Source organism: Thermobia domestica, chromosome 11, assembly GCF_964235325.1.
Source record: "Thermobia domestica chromosome 11, izTheDome1.hap1.1, whole genome shotgun sequence".
Taxonomy (NCBI): Eukaryota; Metazoa; Arthropoda; class Insecta; order Zygentoma; family Lepismatidae; genus Thermobia; species Thermobia domestica.
Window position 1 is genome coordinate 203,595,693 of NC_137464.1, and position 16,449 is coordinate 203,612,141.

Here is a 16,449-nt window from a genome sequence, read left to right on the forward strand (position 1 = left end):
TGGAAATTTTTTATACGGGATTTATTTAAGATGCTAAAAATTTGCAGTCTTTTATGGCATTGCCAATGATGTTATAACTGTATTCATAATAAACACCTTGCTTTTGCTGAAGCTTCATAATTACTTAAGCAACAGGTGATCACTCTCCAAAAGTGACTGACACAGAGTAGATTATTCATTGTCGAGTAACGATCCTAATAAACTCTGCTACACAATAAAAATGATTTACGCATTATAAAGTTCCATTTTATGCCATGTAACGATGTTTGATGCCATGTAACAATGAGATGTGTAACTTATATTACTTTTATTTGGATAGCAGCTATTGTGAAATTACCGTTACCCGTTAAGATATTAACGGATGGACTTCGTTAACGAAACTAGTCGATATAATCGCTTTAGCTATCTAAAAAATAATAAAAGAACATAATACAAAATTTAGTTCCATTGAAGAGCTCTTGTGTGAAATAACGGACGAACGTAAGTCACCGTTACTTGTTAACATATTAAATTGTTTGACTCAATTAACTAACACGACCAATATAATCGCTCTAGCTGACTATGCGTCTCGTAAAAGAAGGGACAGTCCAGACTTTAGGTCCGAGTGTCCCCCGTTCCCGTAAATTTAGTCGGGACAGGCACATATCCCGTATTTTAATCCCATCCCATTTCTGCTATCAAAACTCAAAAATTCTGACATTGGCTTGGAATCCTGCTATTACTGAATGAAAAGTTGTGTCATGTAACAGCTTCGAGCAAGTTATCACACCACCTTCTCCGATTTGATAGCGAACATTTCATTGGATTCGCAGCACAGTGTTACAATTGTCCGTTAACAGTCACAAATCTTTGATAAAGTGCACGAGCTGAGCTGTTGTTGATAATACATTACAAGTTAAGTGTTTCAGTTTTGTATCAAGAAGAATGCCTAAACTGAATGCAACGAAGTTGAACTATAAAGTTGATTGTAAAATTTGCAATGCTACATTTTCCATTGCACCTCGTGGAAACTTGAACACTCTCCAACACCAACAAGCAAGCAGACGTAAGTTGGATTTGAGTGCTTCTACATCTAGAAGCACAGGAAAGGTAAGTAATTTTTTCTCTAGCAAGATATTAGATAAGTTAACAAGAATTATAAATAATCTTTCTGAGTTTCTAGGGACACAGGATTGTACTTTGGACTAGGGCTTAGAAATATGTAAATCCGGCCCTGACAATTTCACACGACGCAAGAAGAAACATCAGCTAAGTTTCATGCATATTATTTTCCTGTAATGCAGCGTTTTTATAAGACATTACCTTGAGGTTTTAAGACGCGAACCTTTAATTGCAGGAAACGAAGAGAGAAAAGTAGTTGCAGCTTAGGAAACTTTGGCCTATTATACTGGCCGGTAGCCAGCCCAAAAATGTAGAAGAGGGGCGGCTGAAGTTAGGGGGCCTGATCCAACCATATTATAGTTCATCATCATATTATAGTTCATTTGCAAGCCTACCGTGAAAATTTTAGCAGGTCCGAAAAAAATTTAGATGGGGGCTAGATCTCCCTGGATACGGGCCTGCTATTGGTAATTATAAACTAGGTGGTAATTATAAACTAAACCTAACTGAGTCTAAGGCCTATGGAATCCGGAGGTTCAATCTTCAATGTTGCATTATCAAAATGTATCCAATGAATTCTCTCATTAGCCAACTGGATCTGGTTTCAATTTTGTATTCCCATTTCAACAAGATCCATCTAAATATTGTCCTCGCTCCTCGCTCAGGTCTTCCTAATTGTCGTTATTATACTAATGATCGTTATTATACCACGGATTAAAATGTAATCTCAAATTTAGGAGACCGGTGCGAGCGGTCCAGGGTTCGATTCCCGGTGGGGGCACTCGGCCGAAAAAGTGTAAAACGCTTTTTCAGGCCACCCACCCTGAATGAGGTTTTCTTGGGTGGTACCTAACTTATAGGTCCCAGGCCACTTCCTTTCTTCCCTTTCCCCGGATAGTGTGCTCGCCGAGGGACGTCATTCCTCAAATGGCCTTAGATGCCGAGAACTCAGAAATCTTAATCCTAAATCAAATTTAGGAGCGCAATTTCTCCACTGTCCTCCACAAATGACGCCCCTCATCCAAATCAAAAGGATGATTCTTTTCACAGCCTTCGGGAACCATCAATGGTGAATCTACAAGACAAAAACTTGGGGCAACCAGAACTCAGACTATGATGCGTATACCATGAGTTCACTGTAAACTTTAAAAAATATGTAAATATTTGATTTTGTCAGTCTAGAAACTTGGAGGGTTTAGGTCACCCGGCTAGATCTTCCACAGGCAGACAACATTATTGCATTCCTACAATTAGAGTGTAGTCTTTCAATTAGATTTTCAGTCAATTTTAGCGTCGCGATATCACTTAACTTGTCAAGCAAGCCTTTTTGATTGACGCTCCGACGAAACAATCAAGAAAGGGAAGAAACATAGTCAATCTTAAGATTTTTCTTTTTTGTTTAATCATCAAAATGTCTGGTTTGATTCATTACTTAATATCTGAACTTAAGTTGAATTTTTTTTGTGAATTTCTACCAGTTGAAGGACTTATTCATTTTTCAAGGTGCTCAGTTTGCAGATTAATAACAGAAACATGAAGGGAAAAGTATTAACAGGTAAATGGAAACTATTAAATAATTCTGAAAGAGGGTGAACATTTTCCTGTTTCTACGTTGATGACCATAATAAAAGAAAACAGAAAGAAACATTAATTGATGACAAGAAGTAATTATTTGATATGGGTTCACTGTAACAAGAGTAAGAATCATCTTCCACCTCATACCCTTGTCAAAACCGGAAGTCGTAGAAATCATTTATCTCATCTGCACACCTTCATAGAACGAAAACGAGTAGATGTAATCAGAAACGGTTTTATGATATGCATTCAACCTCCCAGTTATGCTTCTAAGTAGAGTTTTACCAGCATCTACTCAAACTGAAAGTAGTACAAACCTGAAATTTTCAGTATGAACACTGATTTCTACAGTACAATACAGCATTGCATGTTAACAAAATTTTTTGCATGAAGTTTTTTTTTTTTTTTTTTTTTTTTTAGAGTACGGGAATAGGGTTAACTTTATAAATCTTTATTCATCATTTTATTTTATAGGAGCAAAGAGTCCTCTACCCCCAGCCATTAGAGGGTTACGCCCTCTCTTTGGCAACGATTTTTAAAGAATTGCTATTGATGATAATTGAAGATGGGCTAAGTGCAGAAAATATGAACATAAGGATTAGTAATCACGTAATAAGTCACTTTTTTTGGAAGTAATAATATAAAGTTGAGTGCAGATATGAGATTCAGGTGCTAAGGTACTAATAGGAATTAGAATACATAATAATAAATGTAATAAAGAATAATGATGATTATGATGAATGAGGTGAAGTGCTAACACGCCACAAACATAGTTTGATTAGTGAGACAGATGCAGAGTTAGATCTTCTGTCCCGGGGCGACTCGGGACTAATGAACACATGGGGAAGCCCTTGTTAATAGTGAGGATCTAGTGCAGAGATGGAAAAAGATGCGGTATATGATGATCAATGACGTATATATCATATATTTCCCTTTCAGCTGCAGGAAGGTGCTCGTGTTTCAGATATAGAGATAGGAAAATATTTAAAGGTGAATGTTTGTATCGATAGGCTGCGTCGGTAAGAGCGTCTGTGTGAAGGATATCCAAGAAAAGAGGATGGCCTGTTTGGATGCGAGAGCTGATGTATCTCAGGCGAAGTTGTGCGAGATGCTCGGTGATCTTTGGAAAGTCTATATATTCATATGTGAGCCACGTTGGGTATGGAAGTTTATTTCGATACGCCAGTCGAATAGCATGCCGTTCCAATATGCTGAGTTTTTCATAGAAAGAAACAGAAGCATTGCACCAAGCGGGATGCCCAAAAGTAAGGATCGGACAGAGGAACGCTTTATATGTATGAAGCAAAACATCGGCTTTTAGTCCCCAAGATGTTCCTGTGAGACGTCGCAGAAGATTTAATCTAAGATTAGCCTTCTCCGTTAGTTTTTTCAAGTGAGCATTCCAGCTAAGCTTCGAATCGAAAACCACGCCTAGATAGGTAGCAGTGGTGGATGGGCGTACATGATACCCATCAACAGTTAGTTGTAAGAGAGTTGGGTTTCTATGGACTTTGGAACGACGCTTAGGCGGTAGAAAAACCAAAGCTTGGGTTTTCTCGGAGTTGATCTTTAACTGCCATTTCTTGCACCACTGGACGAAATTATCGACAGTTATTTGTAAAGCAATGTTAAGCTGATGCACCGTTTTGCCGAGAACTAGAAAAGCTGTGTCGTCAGCATATTGAAAAGTAAAGACATTACGTGGTACAGAAGGGGTGTCGGAAGCATACAAGACATATAGTAAAGGACTGAGAGCTGATCCTTGGGGTACTCCAGTAAGAGGAAAAATCGGCCAGGAGAGTGGTGTCGTACCAACTATAACATAAGCAATGCGATTTGAAATAAAATAATATATTAGTCTGAGATAGCATATAGGAAGATTAAACGACTGCAATTTTTTAATGAGACCATAATGCCAAACCTTGTCGAATGCCTTCTCTAAATCCATGAGAATGAGACATGATGGAAATGCTTTGTTATACTGATTAGTAATTATTGAGCTGAGGCGAAGTAGCTGGTCATTTATGGAAAAACCAGGACGAAACCCCGCTTGATGAACAGGTAGCAGAGAAGTGGTATCAAGGTACTTATGGAGGCGGCACACGAGAATTTTTTCCAGTATCTTTGAAAACTGAGGTGAGTTGGATGGGTCTGTAAGAAGTTACTGAATGTACAGGTTTATTCGGTTTATGGAACATACAGATTTTGGAGACTTTCCAATCTGAGGGGTAAAACCCGGTTCTGAGGATGAAATTGTATATTGTGACGAGGAGTAGTAAGAGAGATGGTGGGGCTTCTTTGATATGTCGGTAAGATATCGTGTCGATTCCACGTGCTGTATTCCTTTTCCGTTTTAGTGCAGAGTGTAGTTCATCGACAGTGATGGATGAAGTAAGAGGATGATCTAGGTTAATAATATGCTCCGTGGATGGTTGTAAGGTAGGAATACAAGAGACATCTTCCGTTCACGACGATTAGAAACAGCTGTAGGCGTAAAAACGGCCTGTAACTGAGAAGCAAATGCTTTTGCTTTGTCTGCGTCAGAGAAGAGAGGAGTACTGTCGGCTATTAGAGGATATGTGATTTTAGTGCTTTTGCCAACAAGCTGGTGAAACCGCTTCCAATATCGAGAAGGATGTGCTTCCTCGGATAAGTTGTTACAAGATTTTATCCAGTTGCGACGTTTATATGCAACAAGATAATTACGTACCGCTCTTTGCCACTGGTGATGTAGGCGTAAATATGCATCGTTCCCAGTTCTATAATACTCTCGAAGATGGCAGCGAGCTTGCTGTATGAGTGGAACATATGTCGGCGGTAATTTCGGTTTGTGCGGATGCACTTGTTCGGTTGGAATATGATGCTTAGCACTAGTTTGTATTGCCGTGGTGATAGTTGTAATACAAGAAGCTAGCTCGGTTTCATTAGTTGGAGGCGTTTCACTGTGAAGTCTGCGCTCAAGGTCTGCCGGAAAAGAGGCCAATTTGCCTTATTATATCGTGGAACATAGCGAGGTGCAATTTCTTGGCGTGGTTGTTGTCCTCGAGTGAGTGTTAGTTTCACTGGATGGTGATCGCTCCCGATTGAGTCCAGAACTTCAAGATGGCAGTCAGTAAGAAGATTTAGCGATGTAATGACAACATCGGGTGTAGTCTGACTTATAGGTCTGGTGTGCGAAATAAGAACATGGAGATGTAGTTGGAGATTGTCAGTTAAATACTGATGAAACTCTGCTTTCTCACGATCACTTCGACTATGTATATTAATGTCCGCCATGATAATAATATTTCGATAATTATTGGTAATATGTTCGAAATAGTCTAGCGGGATAGGTTGTCTTGGTCGAATATAGATCGTACTAAAATTGATGATTATGGACGGCAAATATATGGAACAAAGGAGGTATTCCGGCAAAGTACTAAAAGCTTGTGGGTTGTACGAGCGAACTGGATACTTTGGAGGAAAGCCTATTGCAACTCCGCCTTGAGCACAAGCTAGGTGATCATAATAGTAATGACGTTCTAGTTGATAGCCAGGAATACGGGCTACCATGCTCGGTTTTAAAGCAGTTTCATTAAGCGCAAAGACATTGATATGTTCCTCCAACAACATTGCTTCTAATAACAGTTTATGCTGCGAAAAGGATCGAATATTGACAAATAAGAAAGTAATCCCCATAATGAAAAATACTATGCAGATTGTACTAAACAGCAGTTTCCAGAGAACCAATATGAAAATGGACATAGTTGTTAGAATACGTTGCATGTAGATTGATATGGAAGATGGATTTTGCGGCAGAAATGATGTGATGAAGAATATTGGTTCGTTGAAAGGGAAATATATTTTGAAGCACCAGACTGATGTAGCGAAGAAAATCTTCGATTGTTAGCGTTGGTAAGATGGATTGGTTTGGTTTAGTGGTCGTGTCAGTCGTTTTTAGCGGTACTGTTAGTTCCGGATGCTCGGGAGTTGGCTCAGGTTTAGCTTTACAGCGATAACTGTAGGTTGGGTGAAGTCCACTGCCACAGGTGTTACACTTTGGTGGTCCTTTTAAGTTTGGACATGCTTTGGTTTCATGGAGACCCGAGCAGTACCCACACTTAGATGGATTAGAGCAATTTGCTGTAATGTGGTCATTGTACACCTGACATTTTTCGCAGCGTATAGGTAAAGGTCCCTGAGTTTTAGAGAGTTCGACACGATGTATTTTCTTATAAATTGGTGCCCCGAATCGTAACAGGTAATCGATTGTCTCCTGTTGCTTAGAAAGTACCCGGACCATATAGGTCGGACCATTATTATTTCGAATACGAATGCATCTGTCTACTGTAATCCCCTCCTGTTTTAGCTCCTCTTGGATTTCAGCATCGGTAAGTTCAGGGGAAACACCCCTAATAACAACCGAGAGATATGGTGGTTTGCGAGGTGGTGGAGGTTGTTTCTGCCGTTTATCTGTTAATTTTGTAAGTTTGACGCTCTTACCGAAGATTTCGTAGGATGCTTTGTTACGAATTGTAATACCAAAATCTGGATCTTTTGATTTCAGAATATAGCCGTTTCTAGTGGGGACGATTTGAACGAGAGTATCCCGTACCCGTGGAACATATTTCATAATTTGTAGAAAAATCATTTTAGGATTGGTGAACTTTGTATCGTAGTCTGTAAGAATGAAATGATAAAGAGGATTAGTATTTGACTGTGCAGCGGTAGTAGTTTGAAGCTCTGTAACAGTATTGTTACACGGTGGATTGACTTGAATGTCCATAGATTCTATTGGAGACCGTGACCGTATCCGTTTGGCTGACTGTATTGAATCATTTCATGGATGTCTCTCTCTAGATGTAGACGGTATTGATTGATTTCCCTAAGAAAAGTGCCGAGTGCGATTTGAAGGTACAATGGGTGCCGTTTGTGCAAGTGCAGAGCTTGAGTTTGCAAGAAGTATAGCAGGTAATCCGGAATGTCGTCCTAGAACCGATTGTCCCTTAGTGTTGCCAGAGTCCGCCATCGTAATAAGGTAGCCAAGGGCCGAAGCCCAAATGAAAATGAAAGTGAAGTAAAAGATGATGAGATGAGATGAAGTTCAAAAAGCAAGCCGCCCTCCGAAAGTGAGAACTTCCGTCAACCCTCTAAGTGTTGTATGTGTGCTTTGCTCACAAATGCGTATTGCTACACTTGATCCTTGCTGGCACAGTAACTAGCACAAGAGAGGTTAGGCTTCTTGATTCAGTATGTGCATGAAGTGAGTGTCACAACAATTTCTAGTTCCTACTCTACCCTTCAATTGCAGGTAGAAGTAGAAATTTATTAAAATTTCCAGTTCCAATAATAAATCTCTTAGACCCAAAACGGTAGTAAAAGGGAACAAACTTGTTTTTAAATGCATTACATTCGTGATTATAATCGGATACCGATATTTGTTTTAAACATAGAATATAAGACGGGTGACACGTAACCCCATCTAGGGTCATTTTGTTGTTTAATACAGGAAATAATATTCTCAGTTTTTCGCGCCTTATAAATTTCGGAAACAACCTTATTTATAAACATGTATATGTTTTTGTTCAGACCGCCTTTGTTTAGTGAATTATGAGAGTGTTGGGTAACTAGCAGAACTTATCATTCTCATTCGTATTTTTCTTTAATCATGGGTACAAGTACATCTGAAAAGGTAGGGTGACGGTAGGTAGTATCAATTCGTCAGGCCGTCTCCCTAACTATCTTTGCCCATTGTAATTTTTTAGGAACTAGTGGGGTCGTCGTACATATTTTTGAATGTGACAGAACGTTACCCTCCGCGTCCCTCTCACTTTTACCCCCAGTATGTAATATAATCAGTGTGCACTTATATGTATAATTGCTGCTATAGTAGTATCTAATTTTGACTTCTAGAAATATATTTCTTCTGAGTTGGGAGAAAATTCTCAGTGCAGTACTGGTGGCATTTCTAGAAACAAACAGAACAATGATGAAATATATAACAGTTTTAATCAAAGTAGGAATAAAGATGTCGGAATCAGAAGCTGAAGTAAGTGATCGTTCGACAATATCATAAAAAAGCTACAGACTAACATATTTGGTCCAACAAGAAGGACAAGAACAGATATTAACATTATTGTACGTATATATACATAATGTCAAAAGAACATATATGTACAATATAGTGTTGCGGATATCAGCAATCCCATGTTACAATTCAATGATGTAGCTTATATTTTAAAAACGGAGAGTTAACTGTTATTCCTTGACTGAAACCGAAAGTAGTAAGAACTAGTACAGCTTCCGGTTTCTATTGCCGATGGTTGATTTAGAGTTAAACGTTCCATTCAACACCAATGGTATGTGCGACATGAACGTAAAGCTTAACGTGGGATCCGAATCACGTGAGCTTTCGCAGCAAAACGAACTCAGGTGCTTTGCATCGTAGGAGCGCACGTTAAAAGTGTAAACTCATTAGAGATCAACTTGCAGCGTCAATCCTAACTCCTATGTACTCACAGCAAGAAGTGAGTTTCGTTTCACAGTGTTCAACTAAACTTATGGTAATCTTTGAAGCTTTGCAAATTAAATACATCAAAGTTGGAGTAGTATAAGTAGTGACTGAAATATATAGAGCCAGTTGCTGAAACAATAAGACCATATCAAAAAGCCAATATCCCCTTACTGCTTTTGCTTTATTCAGTTTAACATTGAAACATTGAAATGTTAATTGGGGTTGCAATGATGAAATAAAATCAGAGATATTATTGAAGAACTGAATGTACGTATATAAATAAATCTGTTTATTACTATTCATTTCCGTCTCGTCTATTATTATACAACTGTAACCGAAAATAACTAAGATTTTCACCACGTCAGTTTTCAAAGCTTGTATGCTTTCTTCAGACATTCAATCGCTTATCAAACACAGTTTTTCGATATTTTTACCATTGTTGGTCAAGAAACTTATTTGATTGATTAACGAAGGTGATTGAATCTAATCTGTACACACTGAGACTGTTACAAATAACCGTTTCTTAGTATCTATTATCCTCACTGGCTCAAATCCCAGGGGTGGATCAGCTGGATATGTCCTTTCCAATCTTGTAACTGAGGGGGAATGTCTCCTCCAATAATCAGATTTGAAATGTGTTTTTTGGGGAGAAATGTGATGATTTGTATCCGATTGCCACAAAGGAAAGTGAGATGAAATTGCCCCCCAGAATAAGCCTCAAATCTGCCTCTCCCAATGTTGCTCCCCTTTGCTCCTCTGATCCTTCACAGCATTGTTTTTCAACTTCATAAATATTTTGAACATTGCTTTAAAGAAAGAAAGAAAGAAAGAAACAAAGAAAGAAAAATTGGAACGGTTGTACCCCCCCCCCTAATATTGAAGAAAGACTTGCGCTGCTGATTATCATTTTTTTGAAATACCTGCCAACAGACGTATGGACGTATCCGTTCTATGACAATTTTCAGTACTGCATATATCCTACTGGTTTAACCTACCTTATCACAATCTTACATTATATATTTCCTTAATTTATTAATAAATTAGAGTTCAACATGAATTCTGAGTACTGACTAGATGAGGTGTAGTTCGAACTATACTTGAATCTCTACCCGGAGCAAGTACACATACCGGGAATTAAGTTGTGGACGAAGCATGTTTTTGTTCCGTTCTGGATTCGTGTATATAAGTTACGCATAGATGTCAACAAGCTACATCAGTCACATTTTTTACTACTTTATAGACACATTGAAAATTTAAAGATCCACAAAATATTATAGAGTTTGTAATATATGTTTCAAAGACAAAAGTGTTTTCTTAAGGTCACCAAAGCTACCCTTTTTAAGTTCATTATATTAAAACAAACTTTCTCCCTGGCTATTCTTTCTTATTCTCTTATATATTTTTAAGTTCTGTTGGAGAAGTTATAATACAACTTATCATGCATAAATGGTACTTCATACTTTTTCTGACAGTATGTTATACAAAATTTCGAAAATGGAGGTTATTTAAAGGTTCATTATGGGGCAAACCGATTCACCTCTTAGATCGCCGCTCAGTAGTTCACTCACTAAAATGAATCGATTCATTTGAACAACTCAGTGACTCACTTATATTTTTACAACATGGAGAGGGGAAAGTTAAAAACTGAAATTGTATTAACAGACTAAATGCATTGCATAAAATGAATTTAAAAAGGTATAACTCCAATTTTAGATTACAGGGATACTGCTATTAACAACTTTAACTTTAAATAGTCACAGAAAGTTACACTTTTAAACTAACGCAAATTACAATTAGCAGATGTAGCACACAAAAAATGTAATTCAGATACAAAACACACATATAAATTAGACTAAATAAAATTACTATTAATAAGTGTGAAAATACATCACAAATGCAAAAAGCTATATGTAAATTACAGCCTAAAGGAATCAAAATACTCAATGCAAACTATTCCAACTTTAGATACAATGCTATGGCAATACAATTTTAGAATTACTGCAAAAGTGTTAGAACTTTAAATTCAATGCCAAAAATATTATAATTGTATTACAACATCGTGAGAAACTAATCCTAAAAATGTTGGCGATCACATTTCCTTAGAATACACATTTCAATCAAAGTAACAAGTGGCTAAGCGATTAGCGTACTCGCTTTTGGAGTGGGAAATCCGGCGTTCGATTCCCGGTGGGAGCTCATTTGGTTCGGGTTCCACGTTTTCAGTAGGTCCACGTCTCATATAGCCTCGCTGTTGAAATAAAATGAAATGTTTTAGTTTAATGGTAAACGATTAAGCCTTGTAGGCTAAGGGAGACGATGATTAAAGTAACTGAATGATGATGGAAGAACTGGCGGAATGAGAAAGTGGGAGGAAACGGAGTACTTGATAAAGCCGACCGACATGATGTCCACCACGAACTTACTTGGCCGGGTAGCGAACCAGGGACCCCACGCACCAGAGTTAAGCCCTTTACCACTGAGTTACAGTGCCTCGCTACTGAAAAAGGCGATAAACTCAAAACAAAAGCAAATCAGGCCCGCAGTCACCCCAAAAATGTAGGGGGGCTCGCTGGATGTTAGGGAGGGCGATCCAACCATATTATAGTTCATCACCATATTATAGGTTATTTGCAAGCCTACCGTGAAAATTTTAGGGGAGACAGTAAAAATTTAGAAGTGGCCCGGCCCCCGCCCCCCCGTGAATCAAATCAAAGTAACAAGATAAAAACTGACTTCGAAGTAGGTGTTAATAACTGTATCAAAAAATTAATTGTAATCGGTTCAACTGTTTTCCCTTGGCGTGATTACAAGATTCTTGTCATTTTTATATAATAGACGCATTGTGTCAATAACATAATATTGCGGTTTAAGAACTGTTTTAAGTACAGAAAACAGGTGGGTCGGTTCCAATCATCCCAACCCTGTGTGCTTTCATAAAATTCAGTTATGTTGTAGGTACAACTTACGGGAAATACGTATTGAATTTTGTACATCACAGTTTCAATAATTTCCTTATAGGTCTATATTATAAAACTATCTTAAAATACCCGTAAGTAGACCTTTGTTATTTAAGCTGAAATTATCTTTTGGAACAAAAATAATGAACTAAGACAATCAGGATCAATTCTCTCCTATTATATAATATATTTAAAATTTACTATAATTATTACGAATTTATTTGAATTAGATATGCTCATTTTAACATACCATTAAAATTTACTATAATTATTACGAATTTATTTGAATTAGATATGCTCATTTTAACATACCAACATAGCATACTATAAGAATTGTGTAACACATACTTTTGTTTAAAACTATCAGTTGCACAATATTGACGTACGAACAAACGCAGAGTGACTAATCTCTACTGCTGGTGCGCTCTCGTTTTCATTAATTTCTCAGCTGAATATTCAATTGTCTATGTGCGATTGCAAGAGCGGATCCAGGAAACAGGAAAGAACAGGCTCTTTCGGGCTTTTACGTACTTAACCTGCTCTCTCATTCTGCAGATTCGATTTTAATTGATACTTAAAAGTTTACGCTTTATACATAAAGTATCAATGTGAGTCAAACTGCCACATCAAAGTGCTAAACATTTACATTGTTGGTACTCTTTTTAATTTATTCATGCCAGAGATGCAAATACAGTAAGCAACGCACATTTGCCGAACTCGACTGAAGAGGCGCTCGTCATAGTGAGAACTACCCCTTCAAAACAGCAACTGACTGAATCAACCACCAAGATTAAAAGGCAAGAGGACGGTTCGCGAGAATGCGACGTACAGTGGGAGACACTTCTAAATGGTACAGCCATATGGAGGTTTACGGCTAAGGTGCTCCACCAGTTGAGTCGGAAGCATTTGCCGGGAAGTATTGCAACCGAATTAACTTTAAAAGGAGGCGGGTGGCATAATCGCCAGGCACTGAAAATTCCCGTACACTTGGGCGAAATTCCCACTGCCGTCTACAGCATCATTTCTCCAAAATGAGATGAATCTTAGACGTTTAGTTCTTATGCCAAACATACTACTTGATATTCGTCCTATTCGTGAAGATAAAGTGCAATGAAAAATGAAAGTCCAACCCTGTTGCTGTTGGAATGAACTCTCTTTAAGTCGTTTGATCTGAAATGACTTTGCAGAACCTGAACAAATAATCTGTCACTTCAGGGGGGAGGGTAGGAAGAGCGAATGCTCTCCTCCTACAGTATGATAACATATACTTTTAATCAAATGCTTAGCGAGAGTGAGTCCATTGGAATAGCGCTTTTATGATTTGAAACCTTGCTCCCAAGTCATCTTTTGTCATAACTGACAACATAGGAGAACGGGAGATGCAAATATGATGAAGGAGAAAAACACTCACATGTGCAAATTCAGAATTGGAGACAAAATGATCGGATAGCATCCATATTTTGTCGCAAATTTTGATTTTGTAAGTAGACATGCAAAAGCTCGCCCGAACCTGAGAGCATCCCATTATCAATTGTTGAATTCAAGTGGAGAACTCAGTTGAGAGCATCAGATGATTAGGGAGGGGGAGAAACATCTTAAGATATGGGGAACGAACAATGGAAAAAAATACCAACTTTCCCCGCCCAGACTCGAACCCTGAACCCCTTGATTATCAACCCACGCCTTAGCTCACTCATCCACGGAGACACACAGGATGGCAGACAGTCATACGTTAGGAAAAAACGTACGTTATGACCAGTGATTTATTTGTAAGGGGAAGCTAGAGAAATTCCCCGTCTCTAGTGTTTCTTTCCTTGGTACTAACTTAATTACTGTTGTCCCAGCCAGAGAAGAATATTTTCCACCTCTCTAGAAAATTTCCTAAAAATTTGCATACACTTTTAGCAACACAAAACATTTATTCATCGATGTTCTGCATAATTATACTTATACAAACGAATTATTTCCAATTCTATGAATTCCCGTACCAAGTAAACAGAAGTGCTGAGTATGAAATTCTATATCTCGCGAATAGTTTTGCAGAAAATACCTAAACTAATTTTTCTGTTGGGAACAGAGAGAAGCACACACGCGGGGCTTAGGAAGCAGATTGCGCCCACAAGACTTGTTTTGGTCAGTAAGGGACATACATTTACATTCAAATGGCAAAATCACACGTTTAATTATACCATAATTTTATTTTTAAGAGCGCCAAATGCGTAGAACGAAGGCATTCTTCTTGGCTTGGAAGAATAAAATTATGGCTGAAAGTGGAATTAAACAGACTGATTATGATCAGGAACAGTGGATGCTACCAAGCAGTGGCGTAGCCAGGAGGTTTGGAACGCCCGACATTTGTAGAAGTTGTTTATATAAGGCCTAAGATTGCGGTTTTATTTAAACTTTCCCGGGGTGAACCCCCGGACACATCCCAAACGAACATTTAGCCAGCGGTCCTCCTGAAATCAAGTCCTGGCTACGCCCCTGCTACCAAGTGATGTATTCTCTGTCACATAAGAAAATGCATGTTTTCCGTGGGATACTATCTTTTCCCCTTTACTATTAGAATGAAATCGCTACACATTCCTTGCTACCATATCGCGATTTAATTAAATGTTTTAAAAGTTTTTAAAGTTGAATCCCTAACCAAATCGATAACTGCATGATCTATCTCTTTGCAGTTCACCCAAGACACTATAGAAATATCGTAAAACTTAATAAAAGGAAGAAAAAAGTTCTTTCACAGCCTGAAGCTTACGATTATTGCCATATATTTATAGCGTGTATCTTATTCCGTAGCTCATTGGATCCGTGCAAACTTCCCATTTCCGCGACCCGTGTTCGAATCTTCGTGTCGCTATTTTTTGTTTTTATTTTATTATAGATCAGGTATTCTGCAAGTATTTATTTATTTTTTTCTTGTCAAGCGAAAAAATGAAGTAGAATTTTACAAGGGTAAAACTCTAGATTTGACTGTTAATAAAAACTATGAACAAGATTACAGATCAAAATAAATTGAATATGATCAAGGAAATGGATTTCAGCTGTTTTGTATGTGATCAGCACATTGACTTCCATCATCAGTATTTCTGGAACTAAATATCACTAATTTTGTTTTTTCGTTTTTATATATAATTCTCATCTTTTAGTCCTTAACAAAACAGAGATTATTGTTCAAATTGTCACTATGGGATTACATTTCATTATATAATTTCAAAACAGCAAAAAGAGACCAAAAGTTGATAATTAAAAACTATATTTTTAGAACCTAGAGTTGATGGATAACGTTTTTACTTGAACTTGCCTTCTCCTATGCGTAACAGAAGAAAGTTGACTTGTCAACAAGATCCGGGCTCTGGTAATTATTATCTTAAATGCACCTATATGTCGCCAGAAGTATTCTCCGAAAAGCGTTTGTGTTAGCTCAGTCGTACGCTGTTGGTTTTCAAATCGTAAGGTTGAGGGTTCGATTCCCATCTGATTCAGCGTTTTTTAATGAAATTCTATTTTCCGCAATGCATGAAAAATTATATAAAATAATTACATTAAAATACGTCAGTTGTATATATATAACATATAATCATTGCAGAACATATTGATTTTTATGCTTAAAATATAACAGGTGTTCACAGTACGTTGGTATTCTATGATATATGTGAATGTTAAATTCAAATTAAGAAAATAATATCATCCCAATAAATAAATTATGTAGTGTATTTATTTGCAGCTATTTGTCATATAAAGGTTACTTCTCAACATTCGTATTACGGCATATCATTGACATTCTCGAAAAAATATCCGAGGCATAAAAAGAGGGTATAAGCAGAGAATCCAAAGTCGGAACGCTCGCAAGAAATTCACGAACCCCAAAGGTCACGTGAGCAGACTGAAATTGTCCTTATGAAGCATGCCACAGCAGGTCTTTACATAGATTTTCAATTCAATACCTGATATATGCTTTTGTAATGTGGAAGTGGTGATGCCTTTGGTCGCTGTCTCTCACTTTCTCGCTCGCTCTCTCTGTATTTATATATATATGAAAGTGGATGTATGTGTGTGTTTCGACATAATTCTGATATGTCTAGAGCAATTTTAACCATATTTCTTACAATCTGGAAAAGAGTACTGTCGGGATACATATCAAAAATGCTAGAAAAGGATCGATATTAGTATCGAATCCATAGTTTCGTGGTCGCTTAGGTAAACAGTTCTACTTTCAATTCAAGTCCAATTAAGCTCCCATTAGCACCCAGGGTGGTTACGTAGCGACAAAAAATATCGAAATCAACCGATATTAGAGCCGAAGCGTAACTTTTCAGTTCC